Source organism: Diabrotica virgifera, chromosome 1, assembly GCF_917563875.1.
Source record: "Diabrotica virgifera virgifera chromosome 1, PGI_DIABVI_V3a".
Lineage (NCBI taxonomy): Eukaryota > Metazoa > Arthropoda > Insecta > Coleoptera > Chrysomelidae > Diabrotica > Diabrotica virgifera.
Window position 1 is genome coordinate 201,826,168 of NC_065443.1, and position 21,760 is coordinate 201,847,927.

At 33.4% G+C, this 21,760-nt stretch overlaps 1 protein-coding gene across 2 annotated transcripts in view; it reads right to left on the reverse strand.

Annotated features, from left to right (window-relative positions):
• LOC114325807 (transducin-like enhancer protein 4) overlaps positions 1–21,760 on the reverse strand; it is a 1,285,138-nt gene that overhangs the window by 625,245 nt on the left and 638,133 nt on the right. The gene's annotated exons all lie outside the window — the stretch shown is intronic.

The window sequence follows — 21,760 nt, forward strand, 5'->3', positions numbered from 1 at the left end:
TCGCTTCAACTCTCGTACGGCGCGGTAGATGTGAAGTGGGTTCAAGCTCCAAGCAAGTTGTTATTTTTTTATTTTTTTATAGATTTTATGATTGTAAGTATATTATTATATAATTTTTTTCAGAAAATACGTATTTAATTAAAATTTTTGGCAACAATTATTGTTCAGAAATCATTTGTGGCATTTTTCAATGTGTTTGTGTGTGTTTTATTCTTTTATTTTTTTAATTTTTGGTATTGTTTTAATACAAATTTTTTGAAAGTAGTAGAGAAACTGTTTAAAGTATATTGATTTCGTTGAAATCATATAACAGAAGTATAACTTCTTACGTACGTACAAAGTACACACACATTCTTTTTTTAAACATTCTTTGAATTGTACTTAATAAGCCTATTTAATTTAAAAATAAAATAAACTACCATAGTTTAAAAAAAGTCACAAAAATGTGCTTGAAATGTTATTTCAAACCATACCCCCTCTGTTTGAAAATCAAACTAAACAAGAATTTGTTGAGGATGTTGAGGACGAAGACAGGGTGTAATGTAAATACTAAAGGCGCGTGCCGAAATGGACATCGGCTTCGTTGATATTTACATGATTTATTACTTTACTACCAGATACAACTATAATCATCATCAGCTCATAGTCGTCCACTGCTGCAATCCAGTTGGTACAAATCCTCTTTATGTCGTCGTCAGTCCATCTTGTGGGTGGTCTTCCCGGGTTTCGTCTATCCGCTTTCGGTCTTCACTTTAAGATTTTCTTGGTCCACCTATCATCTCTCGTTCTAGCAACGTATCCTGCCCACTTCCATTTAATTTTGGCTATGCGATACAACTGTAATACAAAGAAACCTACTATTTTTGAATTGTGACTGTCTATCTTTAGATTCTTGTATTACACGTAGTTGCCAGATTTCAATTTGCATACCAAAATGTATTTTGGTTTTTTGGCCAAACGGTTGAATTTAGAAAAAAATGTTATAAGACTTTTTTGCTCTACATGGTGCCTTCTATATATACCTTTACGGAACGCACTATTTTCGGGGACACTCTATATAGTCTGATACTAAATTGTGAAATAAATTAATTATTTCAGAAACAGACAACTTTAACAAAATCTTAAATTAAGTCAATTTTAGTTTTTAAATGGCCGTCAAATTGCTATACGCTTTGGATATTACGTCATCACTATTCGAGTAATGACCTAATCAACGATATTTTTAAAACACAAACCGAGATCACGGGACACCTAATTTGAAAAGTCTCTTAATCGGCTTTGCAACGATGTATTTTGCGAATATTTTATTTTTACAGGGTTAACCAATATTATATACATACTAGATATTAACTGAATTAGTGAGAAGAGGAGCCCAAATTTGAAGACAGATGAGCGAAACAGACTATTTAATTCCTTTTTGTAAACTTTAAGATAAATTAATGTTGTTTTATAATCAAAATTTAACCCTCACGCACAAGTTGTAGTCCATGTGACTAACAACTTCAGTGAGAACTTGGGTTTATTATTATGTACTAATTGCTACAAATAAACTCTATCCAGATATTAAAAACAGACGGCTTTAATGACGATTCTTCTTTTCTCCATTCGTCTTACGTGTCCGTACCAAACTAGCTGTTGTCTTTCGATGTCATCTATGATTGTCCTTTCTATTCTCATTTGTTGTCTAATGTCGTCGTTTCTTACGTGTTCTAGTCTAGATCTTCCTTCTGACCTTCTCCAAAAATCCATCTCAGCGGCTAGGTATTAGATGTTCCTGACTAGTTATAATTTTACGTATTTGTATTATTACACGAATGTTAAGATCTATTCACCCATAGTTTTTTTTTTATTTTTGATTCCTGGTCTGTTCCAAAACTTCGTGTTGTGAGGTTTTATTTTGGCAATTGTCACAGAACTTCGATCTGATTGTCTTCTTCTTTTGCCCTTTAATTCGTCCAATTTTGAACATAGTCTTCCCCCAGTTTCCTCCATTCGCTTCTGTTTAGTGCTTTCTGTTTCCAGTGCGTTCCTAATATCTTTTTAATGTCGTCTCCCCATCTCATCTGGCGTCGTCCTCTTGCTCTCTTTCCTGTCCATGGTCTCCATCGTTGTATCGTGGTATTCCACTATTGTCCGTTTGTCTAGCGTTATGACTTGCGAAACTCCATTTTAGCCTCGCTATATGTTGTCCTGCGTCTCTGACTTTTGTTTTATTTCTTACCCAGTTGTTTTGCTTTTTGTCTGTCAATTTTACTCCTAACATTGCTCTCTCCATGGCTCTTTGTATCTTTATTATTTTATCCATGTTTGCCTTGGTCAAGGTCCATGTTTGGCATGCGTATGTGAGAACTGGGAGTATGCACTAAGTCAAACACTCTTGTTTTTAAATATTGTTGTATTCTTTTATTCTTTAGGACCCATTTTAATTTCCCAATTCCTGTCCAGGCTAATCTGACCCTTCTTTTTACCTCCGCTGTTTGGTTTTCCTGATTTATTTTTATCATCTGTCCCAAATATATACAGGGTGTCCAGAAACTCTACCGACAAACGAAGACAGGAGATTCCTCAGATAATTTTAAGTTAATTTAACCCAATTCACTTAGTCCGAAAATGCTTCCTAAGGGAGCTAGAGCTCTTTGAAGATGGCGTCTTGTAATTAGTTTTTCTTAAATACCTCCAGAACGCTTCCATTTAGAAAAACAAAAGTTGGTACGCGTATTTATCTTCAAGATATAAATCTAATCCATCCATTACAAATTTCTAGTACCGATCATAGGCGTCCGTTTTGGGTAGGGCAACGGTTATTTTATCACATAACGTTTTTATCTTTAACTTTTATGCATTTCTGACACTGGATTATTAAATTATGGAGTATTCTAGTACTAAAAGGTACTCTTGTTTTAAATCTGTAGGACACACCGTTTTCTAGAAAAATCGATTTGAAAATTTTTCGCTCTTTGAATTAAAAAAATTTTTTTCAAAAAAAAACTGTTTAGAAAGACCAAAACTGGTACATTTATTTATATTCCAGAGATAAATCGATTTCATTAATTGCGAATTTCTAGTACTGGTCATAGGCGTCCGTTTTGGGTAGGTCAACAGTTATTTTATAGCATAACTTTTTTATCTTGAATTTTTGAGCATTTTTGACACTAGATTATTAAATTATGAGGTATTCGAGTACTAAAAGTTACTCTTACTTTATGTTGGTAAAATACTTCGTTTTTTGTTGAAAAGTTCTTTTCATTTTTTTTTCAAATTCTAAAAATGAAAAATTTCAAATCGATTTTTCTAGAAAACGGTGTGTCCTACCGACTTAAAGCAAGAGTACCTTTTAGTACTAGAATACCTCACAATTTAATAATACGGTGTCAAAAATGCATAAAAGTTAAGAACAAAAAAGTTATGCGTTAAAATACCCGTTGCTCTACCCAAAACGGACGCCCATGACCGGTACTAGAATTTTGCGATAGATGGAATCGACTCATCTCTGAAAACTAAATATGCATACCAATTTTCGTTTTTCTAAATCTAAGCGTTCTAGAGGTATTTAAGAAAAACTAATTTCATGACGCCATCTTCAAAGAGCTCTAGCTCCCTTAAGAAGCATTTTCGGACTAGGTAAATTGGGTTAAATTGTCTTAAAATTATCTGAGGAATCTCCTGTCTTCGTTTGTCGGTAAAGTTTCTGGACACCCTGTATAATCATTAACCGCTTCTATTGTGGTATCGTTTAGTATTACGTTTCTACACTGAAAAAAATATTGTACATAGCAACAATGAACGCCAATCATTGACTTTTTTACATTGATTCAATGAAAATCTCGTTAATACTATAAACACGTAGTCATTAAGTAATGACCATGTTCATTATTACAATGTAATTCTATTCATTAAAAAATAATGAATAGAATCATTAATCCAATGAATCGTTTTATCTATCCAATGACTTTTTTCATAATACTAATAATTTGTTCATTGTATATATGAAACTATACATCAGGATTATGCGATTAAATTAATGAATACAAAACGTTGTACTAATGTACAGTGTTCTTTAAATTACGAACTCGTTTATTGAATCAATGCTTTTGTAACATTAAATCAATGTTTTCGACTTTGATTAATAACTCGATACAGTGTTTTGATGTAACGCAATCATTGTATTAATTTAATATACCTGAATCAATGATCAATACATTGTAGTAATAATTCTGTACATAAACCGGTACATTTCTTAAAACTCTATAAGTGTTTTATTGGTGTAAAAAAATCACGTGACAACAGTTTCAGCCTCCGAGCAGCAGTCACCCTGCAGACTCTGAGGAGCGGTGTTTGGCACTAGTGATTTGGTTGATTATTCTAAGGTATGTATTTACATATTATATTTTTAACTATTTATAAATTATTTTGTTGGATTTCTATAAAAAAAAGTTTTACGCAATTTCGAAAGAATTATCTCCTTTCTTCGGTGTGAAAGTCATATCAAGGATAAAACAAATAAATTTTTATTTGAAAAGATTACCCATAAAGACATTATGGAATGTAAGTACCTATATCATTATTCAATCCTGCATATCTAGTGTTAATTAATTTTTGTTCTCTGTAAATTTTTTCAAAAGCTAATTCGACACATAGGTAAAGGAAAATAGGAACCATTTGAAAATATTTCTAAAATTTTATAAAAGATTAGTAAATTAAATCTTTAATTGATTAAACCGTAAATAATTGAAAAATATTATTAACTCTTGCAGTCGGTAGTATCTATCAAAGTGAAAATAAACATCTCAACATCTAGCAATTTTTTTCAGGATAAATTAAAATATTTCTATAAAAAAAGTGATATATCCAAAAATACAAGTATGTTCACTATTTAGTTGAACATGCAGTCCTTCTTTGGGTTCTACATCGATATTTTGTACGAACTAATAAAATGGTTAAAAAAGATCTTAATGGACAACCAAATATATAATAAAATATACCATCAGAGATTTCCAGTAATCATTCTTACATCGGGAAGACCCAGCAAGAAGTCGAAGATCATATTAGATTTTTGAAATCAAAGAAAAATGCCATTGAACCATTTGTTTTTTGTATGGGTGGTGATAATTAATCCCAGAGAGATGTTGTATTTACGTAGATGTTATTGTAGATGTATTTATTTTCACAGTATCAGGTATACATTTTTTATATAATATCAATTTACTTATATATATTTTTATATATTTTATAAGAAGAATCAATTTCTGTTATATTTAGTTATTCAGTTTTTTCCAAATTACATTATAAAAAGTTGTTTGTGTTAATTAAAAATATATGTTTTTTTTTCTTTAAACTTATAGATACTTAACATTAGTTTGAGAATCGGCAAAAAATCGTTGCTTCAACCTATATTTGTAATATTTATGTAGATATTAAGTCGTCATTTTGTTTACTTATTAACTATTTGTATGTTATATATAAATATACATGAAGATGATATTCACTGAATCAAAAAGTACGTAAATATAATGAAAAAAACATCGATTCAAAAACGGTGAGCATTAAATTTTCGTCCGAAGATCAGTATCGTTGGTCCAATGTAAGTAGATACATTAACTAATGCTCAAAAACATTAACTTCTAAGAATTAGTACGTTCATTCAATGTACTTTCTAGTTAAGAATTAATGTACCGATACATTGATTCAATGTACCTATCCATTGATTCAATGTACCGATACATTGATTCAATGTACCGATACATTGATTCTTAACTAGAAATTACACTGAATGAACGTACTAATTCATAAAAATTAATGTTCTAGAGCATCAGTCAATGTATCTACTTACATTGGACCAGTGATACTGATCTTTGGACGAAAATTAATGCTCCCCGTTTTTAAATCAATGTTTTTTTCATTATATTTACGTACTTTTTTGGTTCAGTGTATTATCTTGTGTGTTTGTCATTGTTTTTGTTTTATGATATAATTGTAGTTACAGTAGGAAAAATGAAAGAATACCCATGAACGAACATATAAAACACGCTGTATTTTCCTGTCACCGTGTCACACAAAAAATTGGCCAGCGCAAGTACATGTAATAATTATTGTTACATGTACTTGCACTGGACAATTTTCTGTGTGACACGGTGACCGGAAAATACAGCGTGTTTTATATGTTCGTTCATGGGTATATTGGAGATCATTAAAAAATATTTATTTTATGAAAAGTAGTAGAATTAAAGCTGTTAAAATACACATAGAGGAGGAGTTCCGTGCTGTACGTAAGGATGGATTGTTTTGTAAAAAAACTTCGGGGTAAAAAAACTACTGAAATTCGGGTTGAATTGGACAGAATCAGTTCACCCGCTCAAAAATAAGTTTTTCAAATCTCCTTCATACTGACTTAAACATAATCAAAAAGATTTCTAGCAAACTTTCGATGGAGCAGCTTTATCAATTTAATCAATCATCTTATGTCCTTCCATTCCGAAAAACCCGATAACCTTTAACGGCCTCGTCGCCATTCCACGGGAATCGGGAACGCTAAAGGGCGACAATAGAGTAAGAAGAGCCAGATAAATTGCTCACGATAATCCTCTGCCGACGACAACAACTTCTGTCGTTGTAGTTTAGATGTTGGAATAAATCTAAAAAATGCATTTAAATGCATTGAAGATGATCGATAGTACGAGGCTTGTTCAAATGAAACCCATATTTGCCCCAGAAAAAATTTATTGGCAAATATAGTCGCTGATTTGCAAAAAGGGGTTAGGTAACATTTTTATATTTTTACTAAGTGGAACTTAGCTCCATTTTACACAACCAGTTTTAAAAAAATGTTACTTGGCACCAAAAAATTATGAGACTATTTGAACAACAATAAGTAATACACTTGACCACTTTTTACAGAATAGGTAGAACCTTCGTCCCTATCATTTTTGCATATAACCCCTCTTTTGAATAAAATGTCACTTGGCACCTTTTTGCAAATCAGCAACGATATGTTCAAATAATTATCACTACTTTTAAGGCACGTATCCCATGGTTTCTCGAACCGATGTATAACCTGCTTCCAAAATTCTTGTTGCTGTTGCTCGAAGCTCTTTTACTGCATTTTTTATTTGTTCGTCCGACTGAAAACGATTATAGGCCTAGATCCCGCGTACCAAAAAAAAGTTCATTAATAGCAAGCTGAAAATTTGTTAATAGCTTAAGGGTGTCTAGTCGGATAAACTTTGATATATGGGAACACTGGAACAGGGGCAGTTTTAATTGTAGAACAGTTTAAAAATTTGGAACGTCAGGTTACGAAAACGCCCCATGTATTTTGTCGGACAGAACTTCCAATTGATTTGTTAACCGTTTTATTAAACTCTCATGCAAAAATCAGACAGATATTATTTATCACCAATATAATTCCCGTCATTTAACATGTTCTTCGTGTTTGACTTATTAAAATGCCCAGGTGATAAATACCATCCTGATTTTTGCATGAGAGTTTAGTGATATGGTAACAAATCAATTGAAAGTTCTTTCCGACAAAATACAAAGGTTTTCATAGTCTCACGTTCCAAATTTTTAACCTGTACCACAATTAAAACTTACATCAATGTTCAAGTGTTCCCATACATCAAAGTTTGTCCGACTAGACACTGTTAAGCTATTAACAAATTTTCAGCTTGCTATTAATGAACTTTTTTTTGGTACGCTGGATCCAGGCCTATTACTTTTTAATACCTTTATCAGCGGTCCAAAGATGCGAAAATTGCAAGGCTTAACGGTGTCCTTAGTCCTATACAATATTCTATTTTCTATTACGTAAGTATCTACACATTTTAACGTTTATTTATAGAACACCCTGTTGTATTTTGCAGAATGGTAAAAAACAGTAAATTGTTATTTTCATTTAATATTGTTTACATTAATAATTTGACTTATATTTGACAGTTGACAGTTATTCTGTACCTACTTGTTAGTTTTAATTCTCGAATAAATTTTGTTAGTTCCAGTTGAGTTCACGAGTCTTTACCCGTGCGTCATCATTTAAAGCATACGAAATAAGTCGGAAATTTACTAAACGCAACAGCAAGTGACAGAAAGTGGGTATTACTCCGATTACGGGTTATAGTATAAAATTTGACGTTATCAAATAAATAGAATGTCAAATTTGTTTTGTTTTATAATTTTAGTGCATAATTACAGCTACATTTGAAGTAGCTTAATAAATTATTTTATTATCATTGATTAATAAATAAATAAACAATTTATAAAAAAATGCAATAACATAATATTTTCTTTTTGTTATTTTATTCACTTTGGCGGAATATTAAACACAAGCATTCCTGAACTGTGTCAATGAGGATAGCTTTGTACGTTGTCAAAATTAATCGTAAAATAACATAAACTTACCATAAAATTTCAAACTCCAATATAAAATTAGTTGTGAAACAACTGTTTGTATACTATAAAAAACTTCAAAATGCAAAAATTCGACAAACTAACAACAAAAAATTCAACAAACTGACAGCCACAAAAATAAACAAACAAAAACGTCAGAAATTGTACTTGTACTTAAAATATGTGAAAACATCCCCAATTGTCTTTTTTGCACCTATCTCTTTTCAATGTACTGAGTCTAGATCGTTTATAAAAATAACATGTGTTTTTACTCGGTGGCACCCAAAACCCGACAGCCAAAATCCCGACACGCCAGAATTCCGACATGCCAGAATCCCGACACGCCAAAATCCCGACATTCCAAAATCTCGACATGCCAAAATCCCGACATCCCACAATCCTCGCATAAGTAAAAATCCCTACCACCATATTTTGAATATTTATTGTTTCCTTTTCAAATGAAGTACCAAATCATATATAAAGTATTGAAATTGAAAAATTAATTATGTACTTACTTACTAATAAGTACGGGTACTAATTATGATAAGTTATGAGCAATTTCGCGAAGAAAATCTAAAACAGGTCTATTGGACGATTATTAAAAACTATCTGTTTATTAAACTATATAAAACTATTATTCTGTTTTCTCTTTCAATTGTTTTTTTTTCTACGTTTTGGTGCAGGTTCTCTACGAAGTACCTACATATTCCACTTGGTAATTGGTTTGTTGTTCTTTTTGAAATTCTGAAATTATTCTGTACCTACACTCCAACATGTGTCGGGATTTTGGCTGTCGGCGGTCGGCATTTTGGCGTGTCAGGATTCTGGCGTGTCGGGATTTTGGCTTGTCGGGATTCAGGCCTGTCAGGATTATGGCCGTCGAACTTTTGGCTGTCGGACCCGTTTTTACTTAATAACAGGCGGTAGCTGGTTTGTCATTAGTTTCATGCGTGGAAGAGAATTATGCTAGGTAAAAAGTATGTGTTTTATCTCGCCAGATATGAATGACGCACGGGTAAAGACTCGTGGACTTAAGTGTACATACATTATGGTAGGGGAGCAAAGTATGCTAAATGTGCAGTCACTCGAGCGCTTTGGAGACCTATGGGGTTGTGAAGAGTAGGTCCTAAAACCAAAAAAAGTTAAATAACATTTTCCATTTTAGTGGGCGCTTGCCATTTTTTAATTTAATTTTCCATTTCCAACAATCGTTTTTTCCGATTATAACGCCATCTATGCATAATTCGAAAAAATGTTTCGAATAAAAGTTACTTATTTTTTCGTAAGGAATCCAAATCTGCAATAAAAAATGAGGACTCCTACTTAAGATTTTAAAGTAGCCCCCCACCCCACTTCCGTGGGGGGTCGTGTTTGGTGCCATTCGATACATTTTTTAAAAATATTAAATAAGTGTATTTTACAGTTTTTCGATCTGATGTTCATTTCGCGAAATATCGCGGGATTCGTATTTAAAATATTAAATTTACCCCCCACCCCTCTCCGTGGGAAGTCGTGTTTGGTATCATTTGATAGATTTTTAAAAAATATTGAGCACATGTTTTTTAGTTTTTCGATCTGTCATTCATTTCGGCGAAATATTCGCTTTATTCTTGTGAAATTTTGGGACTCGCCCATTTCCTTACGCCCGGCTCAAATCGTCAGATTTTTGAAATATACTTTCTTTTGTATGTACTTAACTTACCTTATCTTAATCTGACAATTTCGAGTTTTTTTAAGGATAGATTTTTATTTTCGGGCCCCCCTTAACGAACTCCCCTGTGTTAAGAGCCAATATATGGTAGAGGTACATCTGCAGGGTACCAGGTTTCTCCCCTTATGATAATCTGACGCGCTCGAGTAACTGCAAAAATCCCCGCTTGGGCTCCCCTACCATTATTTAAACATGGAAAAAATTACTTGTTATTTGAGGGGGGAGGAAAAATCATATGTATAATATTGGAGAAAAGTGCCTTTTCCTCTCTTGAATGATTAAGTAGTAATCATGATAATGAAGTAAACTTCGTGCTCGGGAGGAAAAGTAGCACTTTGTTCCCTTGTTATACAAATAGCTATTGGTATAAAACATGTTTTATATAAGATTTCCAGAACACCATCTGTGTACCTAAGTGGTGTGTAATTGCACCTGCTCCCAACTGCTGCAGTTTTAGTACGGCTTAGTTTTTGAGCTAGGTTGACGTAAAGATTTCTGGCGGTATCACGTACCGCATGTCAGTGTTTACGTTTCTATAGTTAAAAGCAGTACAGTGTAGTCATTCAATATTAGTATGGCACCAAGTTCATTCAGTTGTTCTACCTTCAAGTGGAAAGCACTACATATTTGACTATTTTTGAGTTACCAATAATCCAGTTTTTGTAATTCAGCTTATAAAGGATTTTGCAAGAACCTCCACCATTTTTTTTAATAATATGCATGCATTTATAACTTTTTGAAATAATAAAGTTTATTCTACTTGGAGCAGTATTTTATTCTACAGCAGTGTGAAGCATTCCGTAGTTGATGTAAAAACTAATACAGTGATATAAAATAAATTGATATTGACAACAAAGGAGAATCGGTAACGGTATGACATACCGCATCTCAGAGTCTACGTCCTGAAACATGCACGTCAGTTAGGGTGAGGCAAATAAAGGGCCTATTAGAAATATCTCGAGAACTAAAGAAAACAGAATCATGAAAATTGGAATAAAGGGGTTTTGAAGGATGATCTATTAAATGAAAATATTTTCATCTCTTTGCAACTTCCGGTTATACCGGAAGTTGCTTATAACTTCGTTTTTTTAAATGGGACACCCTGTATATTTTTACATTTTTGGATTCTCTTCGATGTCTTCTTTTTTAAAATATGAGGTTTTGTAATATTATACAGGGTATTTAAAAGATAATTACGTTTTTTTATTTATTTATTTATTATTATACGGGATAACCCCATTAACAGAAAAATTACAGTAAAATATTGATACATTTCCAAAAGGTAATAATAAATTCAATGTGTTAAATATGACTTAATTAATCTAAAAAATAGAGAGTTAGAAAAGTATAAAAACACTGACAAATTTCATATGTCACGAAAATTAATATATAACATAAATATTGACTACAAAAAAATATACAACATACAAACATAACACTTAAGAGTATAAAAATAACATCACAGAGCAAGAGATCTTTTTAATTGATTTAGAGTTATATTAAATAAATCAAGTTCGTAATTATTTAACAATCCCATATACCTATCAAGTGGGTTGTGAACGCCATACAATGTTCTATGGAAAGGTATTTTAAACATATTATGGTAACGGAGAGCTTGATAAGGAACATTAAAATTAATCTGACTTAAAAGTTTGGGAGAATCTATAAGTCCATTTATGATCCTAAAAATGAAAACAGCACCTGCTATGTCACGGCGTACCTTAAGTGGAGGTAGGGACAGCTGTTGTTCAAGAAAAGAATAATCGTGATTGACAATGATAGTTTGTGTATAGTAAGCACATGATCTCAAGAATCTATGTTGTATTCTCTCGATAGTATCAATATGAGTCTGGAAATAGGGTGACCAAACCACAGAACTGTACTCCAAGAGGGACCTTACTACAGTAAACAAGCCTAGTAGATTCAATAGAGAAGAATTTGCAATTTCTTGTAACAAATCCCAAAAGTTTAGATGCCTTCACAGATACAGCATTTATATGCTCCACAAAAGAAAGCTTCTCATCCAAAACAACACCCAAATCCCTAACGGAAGATACATATTCAAGTGGCTGATTATTAATGATGTAACCTGATTCAATTCTACTGACTTTCCGAAAGAAGCTTATAAAACAGCATTTCCTGGCATTCAAGAAAAGTTTGTTTCGAACACACCACTCCTGCAGTCTATCAAGATCCTCCTGCAACAACGCCTGGTCCAACAAACCATCCACAGGTCTCCAGAATTTCAGATCATCAGCTAGCATTAAGCATTTACTATTCAAAAAGCAATTATTTATATCATTAATAAAGATGATAAAAAGAAGCGGAGAAGTATGGCCACCCTGAGCAACTCCGGAGCTTATGTAATAATGTCAGATAAATAGCTACCAATCTTCACTCGTTGAGTACGCCCCGATGAGGAGTTCTTAATCCACTCGACAAAGTTAACATCAAAACCCACAGACACCAGCTTTTCCAAGAGTATTTGGTGATCAACACGTAGCAAAATTAACATCCTGTAGAATTGTAGTAGTTTGACATCTAAAACTCTACTTACGTTCAAATGATTTTTAATATACTCTACTATTGTTAAGAATCATTAGTATAGCTAAATTTTTAATTTTAGTATACAGGGTTGGTCGAAACTCGGAATGAGTATTTTCTGAGTTTTCTTAAATGGAACACCCTGTATTTTAGTATTGTAGTGAAATGATATTTTATGGTACTTTTTTATTTCTTAAGCATTCCCTATACCTAACTGCTTTAATTTGTGCTTAATTGTTAATCGCACCAACAATCTTAACTAAGTAGGTATTTCGATAGCTAAACCATTATTGGTAATTTTAAGGACCAGTCTGGATTAATATGTATTTATTTCTGAAAAATTATTTGGGATTGAGTATTTTCACGGCCAACCTAATAAAATTTTACGTATTTTTTGTTGCAATTAATGTTTAGCTTGAATCACCAATAACTCACAAATTAAAGCAGTTAGGTATAGGGAATGCTTAAGAAATAAAAAAGTACTATAAAATATCATTTCACTACAATACAAAAATACAGGGTGTTCAATTTAAGAAAACTCAGAAAATACTCATTCCGAGTTTCGACCAACCCTGTATACTAAAATTAAAAATTTAGCTATACTAATGATTCTTAACAATAGTAGAGTATATTAAAAATCATTTGAATGTAAGTAGAGTTTTAGATGTCAAACTACTACAATTCTACAGGGTGTGAATGTTGCTACGAGATTAATAAAAAAAACGTAATTATCTTTTAAAATACCCTGTATAATATTACAAAACCTCATATTTTAAGAAAGAATGCATCGAAGAGTATCCAAAAATGTAAAAATATACAGGGTGTCCCATTTAAAAAAACGAAGTTATAAGCAACTTCCGGTATAACCGGAAGTTGCAAAGAGATGAAAATATTTTCATTTAATAGATCATCCTTCAAAACCCCTTTATTCCAATTTTCATGATTCTGTTGCCTTTAGTTCTCGAGATATTTCTAATAGGCCAGTTATCTGCCTCACCCTATATTAATGTCTTAAAGCAGAACTATCTAAACTTACAAATCTGATCATTCTACTATATTTCTTATTTCAACTATACTTTTTGGCTATTCTTTACGAAAGGCTTTCGGGAGGCTAAGACCGTCCGCACACGGGTCCACGCTCGAAGTGGTCGACTCGGTTCCAGTCGCGTAGGTCTCTCCCCAATACTCAAGTTCCTTCGTTGTGGCATTGAGCTCCGTAGACGGGGCGTTAACTGTTGTCCAGGATTGCAAATCTCCTACTTGTACGACTCTCGTCCCTTGCGATCGGTATGATGAGCCGCACGTTTCCTGTCACGGAGGTATGTTTATTTTATTTGTTTCCTCAGTTTTTTCTTGATTTTTGCGCTAAATTAAGTTTTAGTTTTTTTAAGATCGGTGCATGTTATGTTCGTTGATTGTAGTGCTAGTAGCTTTGTGGAAATATTTGTTTGGAATATAAAATTCTAAAAACATTGAACTTCTGTTTCTAGGTGTTTATTATAAAATGTGTGCGGAGAGCAATCGCTTGTGCCGCAGGGTTCGTACAAGACTAGCAAGACGCGCGAACTTCGAGACGTGTCTTCGATCGATCCATGTGCGGACGACCTAACTCTGCAAATACTTGTACGTCGTTGGCGACGACGTTCTCGCCAGCGCATCTCGATGACACACTAAAAACTCCAATAATTGCCCCTTTTGTTATGAACCAGCGATAGTATGCTTCCGTGATTAAGCGTTGATAAACATACGCGAACTGGATCAACGTGAGGTTCGCTCAATTCGAACCCAGAGACAAGAACAAACTACCAAATAGACAATAAACGCTGCTGTTTGCCTTCGAAAAAGGATTTGCTTGAGATGTGCCGCTTCATTTGCTTCGTGTATTTACCAGTTGACTGGAGAAAAACAACACGCTCGATTACATATTCTGTGGCGATTCGTTTGTTTTATGGTTAAGAGTATGAAGCATTTAGAAAATCGTTGCAAGATAATATTTTTTTCACAAATCTACCCGTTATTAAAAAACTAGAGGATTTATAATCTATTTGACATCCCATTTTCCTATTATTTACCGTCATAATCAAAGAACGAAGATTGTCGCACATCCGTTCTAAACCATAACAACAACTCAAAACTTTACACGAGAGCGAAAACAACATATTTGTTTTCGCTATTGTTATTTTTATTGTAAATACATATTGTTATTTGAATATTTTTATTTTAGTTTTAGTTTAGAAAAATATTTGTTAAAAGAAAATAAGAACCAAAAAAGACATTTTGATTTGAAATAATACAGTTTTGCTCCACACATTTGATGAAAGAAACGTTAAAGTACATTGTAGTCTGGGCAGATTATCGGAGAATAGGCCATTTTTGGGAAAAGTTATTTACCAGCAATTTTATTGCTGGAATCGAATCTTATGATTGTATTTAATAATATAGGTATGCAAAGTCCGCAGATAGTGTGCTACTTTTTTTATAAACAGAATGGCGCCCGAAAATCGTGTCAATTTTTCAATTTTTGCTCTATAACTCCCAAGATTTTAACTTTACACCAAAAACACCCAAATAAAAATTCACCGTAATTAAATTCTGCATAGTGGCGTGTTTTTCCCGATTTACTTCAACTAAAATTTTCTCCGGCAAATGCGGGATTTTCCAACAAAATCTTTAATTTTCAACTAAAATTTTAGATGAGTAATTGTTTATCAATAATTAAATAACTTGGTAATATAAAAGCTCTTTTCGTATAGATTATAGTTCCAGAAGCCGATGAAAATTAAATGAACAATTTAGCAACAATTGAATTGTTAATTAAAAAATTACGTTCGCTATAATAACCACAATAATTATTATACATAAGAATAACTATGATTTTTGTATAACAAGACAATGTACCTATCTAATGTACTTTACAAAATTGAAATTGGATCATTTAAGCGGCCTCAGGAATATTTTAAAATTATAAACAATTATTTGCCTTATAAACAAATAGAATATCTCGGGAGCTATTAAATTAACTTAAATCATGAAATCGGTATTGGAAAAAAAGCTTTATTGCTTGAGGTATTCTCTAACTACTCACCAATTTTCATGAAAATCGATGGAGGTTCAACGAAATCAGAGGTGAAAACCTTCAGTGACTCCACTACATTCGCTGTTATTTTCCTTAAACGTTTCGGCTATTTACCATTTTCAATAAGCCGAAACGTTTAAGAAAAATAAATTGTTTTATTTATAATAGACCTACAAACCCAGGAATTAAAAAACTTCCTATTTAAAAATTCACGGTCACAAAATTATATATAGGTAGCGTAAATGATTTTAAAAAAATAATTTTTGACCACAACAATCGCGCCAAATAAATACGATCTCCAGGTTTATAATACTCGTATATATATTTTATTGGAATGTTGGTGTAGCGAAATGGTGTACCATTACCATTGCCGTTGTGGTCGACAGAAACAAATAACCAAAATTACCGGTTTGTCCAATAAACGCAATTTCGTCCAGCTTTAATTGTGTGTGGTCATAGTTTGGATTGTCACGGACAAATTGGAAATAAATTCAATTTGGTGTCCAGCGGCGACTAACTAAATCGTTGTGATTTTAACTATAATAGAAAGATTTTAACATGGTGGTATCTGTGTATTGTGCTATCTAAAAAATTTAAAAATAAAATCATTTCTCCATATCATGTTGACTTGTTTTTGAAACTCTGCAAAAGCTATATCAGACCTCGCCTAGAATTTGCAGTATCAGTTTGGTCACCACATTAGTTGTCACCACATAGTTTTTCAAAATCAAGTTTGATGAAAACTAACTGGATATTGTACCTAATCTTATGTTAACTTTGTATAATGTTTGCAATTTTTTATGAAAACAGTTATAAATGTAAGGATATATTTTATAAAATCCACAAGGAAAGAAAATGTTTTTCCTGGAGTTGTCTATATACCATCAATCACAAAATTTGAAAAAATCCTTTGTAAAAGGTATAAAATTTTATTAAAATCCCTTTAAAGGGCTACATCACAACAAAATGTTTCCGATTTTTTAAAAAAATCATCATCAATGTTAGATCTAAAAATAAGTATAACCGATTTAATGAATGTACCTAAAGCTGGTATTTAAATTTCGACTAAGGTTATAGCAAGTTGGTTATACTTACAAACTGGATGCTAGCTGAGCCACAAAAGAAAAATATTCGGGCAAAAATCCTTTAAATATAACATAGATGCGTTAAAAGTGCATATTTTAATAAAATGCCTTATGATGGTCACATGACAACTAGGATAATGCCCTAAGGTAATAAATTATGGTTTGATATCAAAATTGTTTACTGTAATGAGGTGTGATAAAAAAGGCAGGGTGCCCCAGAAGCCAGACCCCACACCCTATGAGTAAGAGAGTGGAAGTATCAGAATGAAAAAAAAAATTTTTTTCTATTTTTTTTTCTTTTTATTTTTTTTACTAAACTTCAGAAAAAAATAGAAAAAAATTTTTCATCCTAATACTTCGACTCTCTTACCCATAGGGTGTGGGGTCTGGCTTCTGGGGCACCCAGCCTTTCTTATCACACCTCATTACAGTAAACAATGCTGATAACAAAATTATTCATTATTCATTACCTACCATTTTTTACCAATAATGTTATTTTTTTCCAAAACACCATCATACATCCATCCATTTTTAAACCTTTTCAATTCAACTCAATAACTTGGTTAAAAAAATCCCTAATTCAAAAACATTTTTAGTCCTAGATGTGTAGCAGATGGATTTCTACTACAATATTTTATAAAAAATATCCATTAATTTTAATCCTATCCCAAGAAAAATATCAATTTTTCTAATTTATTTTGTCAGTTTAAATATCTTTAAAATTTCCTAAGCCGCTCCTGTTCGAAATATTTCAGAATATTTTCGCAACAAAGTAAAATCATAGGAAAGTTCCTATTTATTTGAGTAGCATTTACCAACTACGTAGATAGTTATTGTGAAATCATTCATTATTCGAGAATGAATCCTCTAAAAGGTTTGGTGTTTTTCCTTTAAGTTTTGAGCGATAAAAATCCCATGTTATTATTGGTCTGCATTTTGAAAGATCCTTGAGTTGTAGTTGACGATTGGTCAATAGTTTTGGCCGAACGATCGAGAAGAAATGCATCGTTTGGACGCGAGAGAGACGTGACGATGTAAAGTTAGTTCTAAAAGTACATCAGCTCAGTAAGCATCTTTTTGTTAGAACTCAAAAAGTCGCACTTTGCCGGCCAAAATGGTTTTCTTCTTATAGTAAAAGAACTAATGGATTTCTAACATGTCAAGGAATATAATGACAATAGTTTCACGGCATTTTAATGGATATATTATTGTGAAACAGTTCTATTGTTATGCAGTTTGATTTGCCGGTAAAAGAAGTGCGTGGTTTCCTGGTTCCTGTCCTTTATGTAGCTGTTGCTATTTTTATGATGTTTTGATTTGTTCATGTTCCAGTAAGAAATGCCCAGATGATATTATTTGGTATCGATTTTATCCAGTTTTGTAATGATTTGAATATCTTCCCCTCCCAGCCCCGTCTGAATGGAAAATTTTGAAGTTCCAAGTGTTGTGACATGGATTTTTGTTTTAACAAGAACAGAAGAAAATATAATGGCATAGAAGCCAAATGATGATAATTTGTAGCCCACTATAACCCCAATGAGGAATCTACGATGAATGTCCCCCAGTTGCTTTCCAGTAAGTACTCGATATGAGAATTTGAGGATTTTTCAAACGGCGTCCCAATTTGTTTAAATAGTAGGAAAGTCCTCAAGTCTGTGTAAGTATCCTTTGCTTATTTGGTTATGTAGTTTAGTCTTCTTTAAACCCTCCTACCCCTCCCAACGAATCTACGACCTGCCACCGCACAAAAAATGAGCTGCCGTTCGCATGAAGGTTTGCGTGTCTGTTCCTTCTGCTAGCCCCATTTCGACTCCCCAGTATCTCTATAGATAGTCTTTCCTTGATCCCATTAGAGCAGACAGGTAAAACGCTTCAACTGGCACCCAACGTGTGAGGCCGATTCATTTTTCTGCCTCCTTCAGTATCCAGTTGTTGTCTTGTCCAGTTGAACGCTTCAACTGTCGCCCTAGAACGTGGGGCATGTCTTTTTTGCCTCCCTCAGACCCCATTTGCATGTTCCCACTACCATGTCCTTTTAGCCTCCTTTCGGTCTCATTTGTACTACAACTGTTAGGCAGTGCCCGTCCCCTTGGGCAGCCGATCTCAGTTTGTGGTGCAGGTGTTTCCGATAACATGGAAGCTTGACTTTTGTCATATTTTGTGTACGCCCACTGTTACAAGTCTAGCTTGTAGACATGTTCAACTAGTAGTTAGCCTATCTACTAGTCCCCAATGTCTTTAGCCACCCCCCACTTAGTGTTACATTTGTAACATACACCCTGAAGTTTGACCTGAGTAAATATCGCCCCAGTCTTCCCCAGTAGTTTAGCCCAGATTCCTCTTGTCTTGCCCCCAGAAACTGTTTCATGTCTTTTAGTGCCCCCGAAACTGTTTCAGTCTGTTAGTCCCCATGAAAGAGCCCATTTTTGTATTTTTTGTTGCAGAATGTTAATAATTTTTCCAAGGAGGTGTAAGTATGTACACATTTTGTTGTGGTGTTTATTTGGTCATGCTGCTGATTGTATAGGCATGTACCATTTCATACATCATAGTGTATTTAACTTGTAACCCCATATTATGTAAACCGTAGTATACTTGTATTGTATTGTATGTATCGTACAAGAGAATAGTATGTTTAATATTGTAGCGTACTTACTATATTGTATTGATATTGTACCCATGATGAAAGCATTGGTTAAATTTTTTGGAAAATATTGATTAATTATATAGACAAACAGATGAGTAAAAAATAAAGTAAAAAATTTTTTTTAGAAAATTTTGGTAAAAAAGTAACGTTAAAAATTTTTTTTTTTGAAAATTTTGCTAAAAGTTACAATTAAAATGTTTTTAATATTGAATCCACTTATAGAGTATAACAATATGTTATATTTTTTTGCATGTATTCTTATAGATCAACAGTTTTTTACAGAATAAACGTTTTTTGTGATTATTGATTTGGTCGTTTGAGTAGATGTGTGATAATAGTTGGTATGGTCCGTGTATGAGCTAATTCGGTATGGTCTGTGTGTGTAAGTCCCGTGATTTTCCAGCGAAGCCTATCTATATTTGGGTATATTATTGCCACAGGTTAGTTGGAGAAGTCATCCTTGAAGAAGTAACCCCATGAAGAAGTGAAGAGGGAAACCGTGGCGAGGCCCCTCCACTTATTAATGAAGAAGTAGACCCCTTGTTTTTTCAAGCAGCCAGGAGAAAAGCTATCACTTTTTGATTTGAAGATAGCGTACTCTGTCGACACTGTTTTGAAAATAACCCTTGATATATGGATTTGTTCATGTTAGAAGTGAAGAAAAAGTAACCCCATGAAGAAGTGAAGAGGGAAACCGTGGCGAGGCCCCTCCACTTGTTCATGAAGAAGTGAAGAGGGAAACCGTGGCGAGGCCCCTCCACTTATTAATAAAATGATGTATGTTTTCTTGTATCTGGCATATCACAAGTGTAATACTCGTGATGAGGAAGTGTTGTTCAGTTGTCTGGGAATACTCCCATTAATAGTCGGAGCAAGAACAGTTTTATTTGTGTAAGCTCATATAAGAACCAAATTTCAATATTTATTTGTGTTTGTAAGCCCATGTATATGGAGTATGACTAAGAACCAAGTTTCAATATTATTTGTGTTTGTAAGCCCATGTATATGGAGTATGACTAAGAACCAAGTTTCAATATTATTTGTGTTTGTAAGCCCATGTATATGAAGAATGTCTAAATGTCTTATGAATCTGTTTGTTCCCTGCTTGTTTGTCTATCCCTGTTTAGTCTGGAAATTTTAGAGTCTGTTATCCCGTATTGTTCTGTTAGCCCCTGTCCATGATAGAGTTTGATTTTTTTTGGCGAATAGTTCGTTGACCTCTCTTGTGTTTGTTTATTGAAAGTAGGCTAAGAGCAGAAGCTGTGACAAGGCTGGTGAGCTTAGGATCTGGCCGCGTTGAGTACAGGTGAAGTTTGCTTTCGGTGGATAAATGGAAGTGGTCGTTCGTCGGAACTGTCATTCTTTCCAATGTCCCTTAGGTCTTTCCCTTGTGTTTGCTTTCATCCCTGTTTTGAAAAAGTAGTCTAACCCCAGTTTGGAAGAGTGAAGTCTACTCATGTTTTGGAAAAATAAAGTCTACCCATTGTTTTGGAAAAGTAAGATCTACTCATGTTTTGGAAAAGTAAGATCATATCCCCGGTTTTGAAAAATAAAGAATATCCCAGTTTGTGATTTGAAAATGAGAAAGTTGTCTTGTGAACTTTCATGAAAGGCTTTTATGTCCTAGGTAGGACTGTTGATTGAAAACGTAATGATGTAGTATTTCCTATGTCATGTGTTACGTTCATTTTTTTTTGGTCTTGATTAAATAGTTTGATATCCCGTTTGAATCCAGTATACTAGTTTTTTTGGTCTTTTGTATGTTGTCACACGCGTTCCCCCCCCTTGTTGGTCTTGTTTGAATGAGTTGTTGAGATGTCATTTTTGACATTTTATCTCAACGAGGTATTTAGACTGCATTGTCTAAATCCTCCTTTTGCAGAACCGTTGCCGAATGTCCCGTGAAACTCGCTAGGTGTTTAGAGTTTAAGCAGATGCCTATCTGCTGAGCCAAGAGCTCAGAAAGATTTTTTAGTTTTTGAAAACCAATCCTAGTTAGGCAACGAGGTGATGAGGCTGTGTCTGCCCTGCTATATGGTATATATTATATGGTATATATGGTATATATATATCACTTGTGTTACTACAGTGGATGTCAGCGAGGTCCACATAGGGCACAAGATTATTTCTTTCCCAAGACACAGAAACTCTTGTCACCTACAGTTCTCAGTAGATTCTTTAAACATTTAAGTCTACTCGACTTTAAAGAGTCTGGCGATTGATGGCACGCTAGCCCACTCCCTAATGATGTTTTGTTTTTGTTTAATCCCCACTAGCCATTATTTAATAATTTTAGTATTGTTTATCCTGTCATA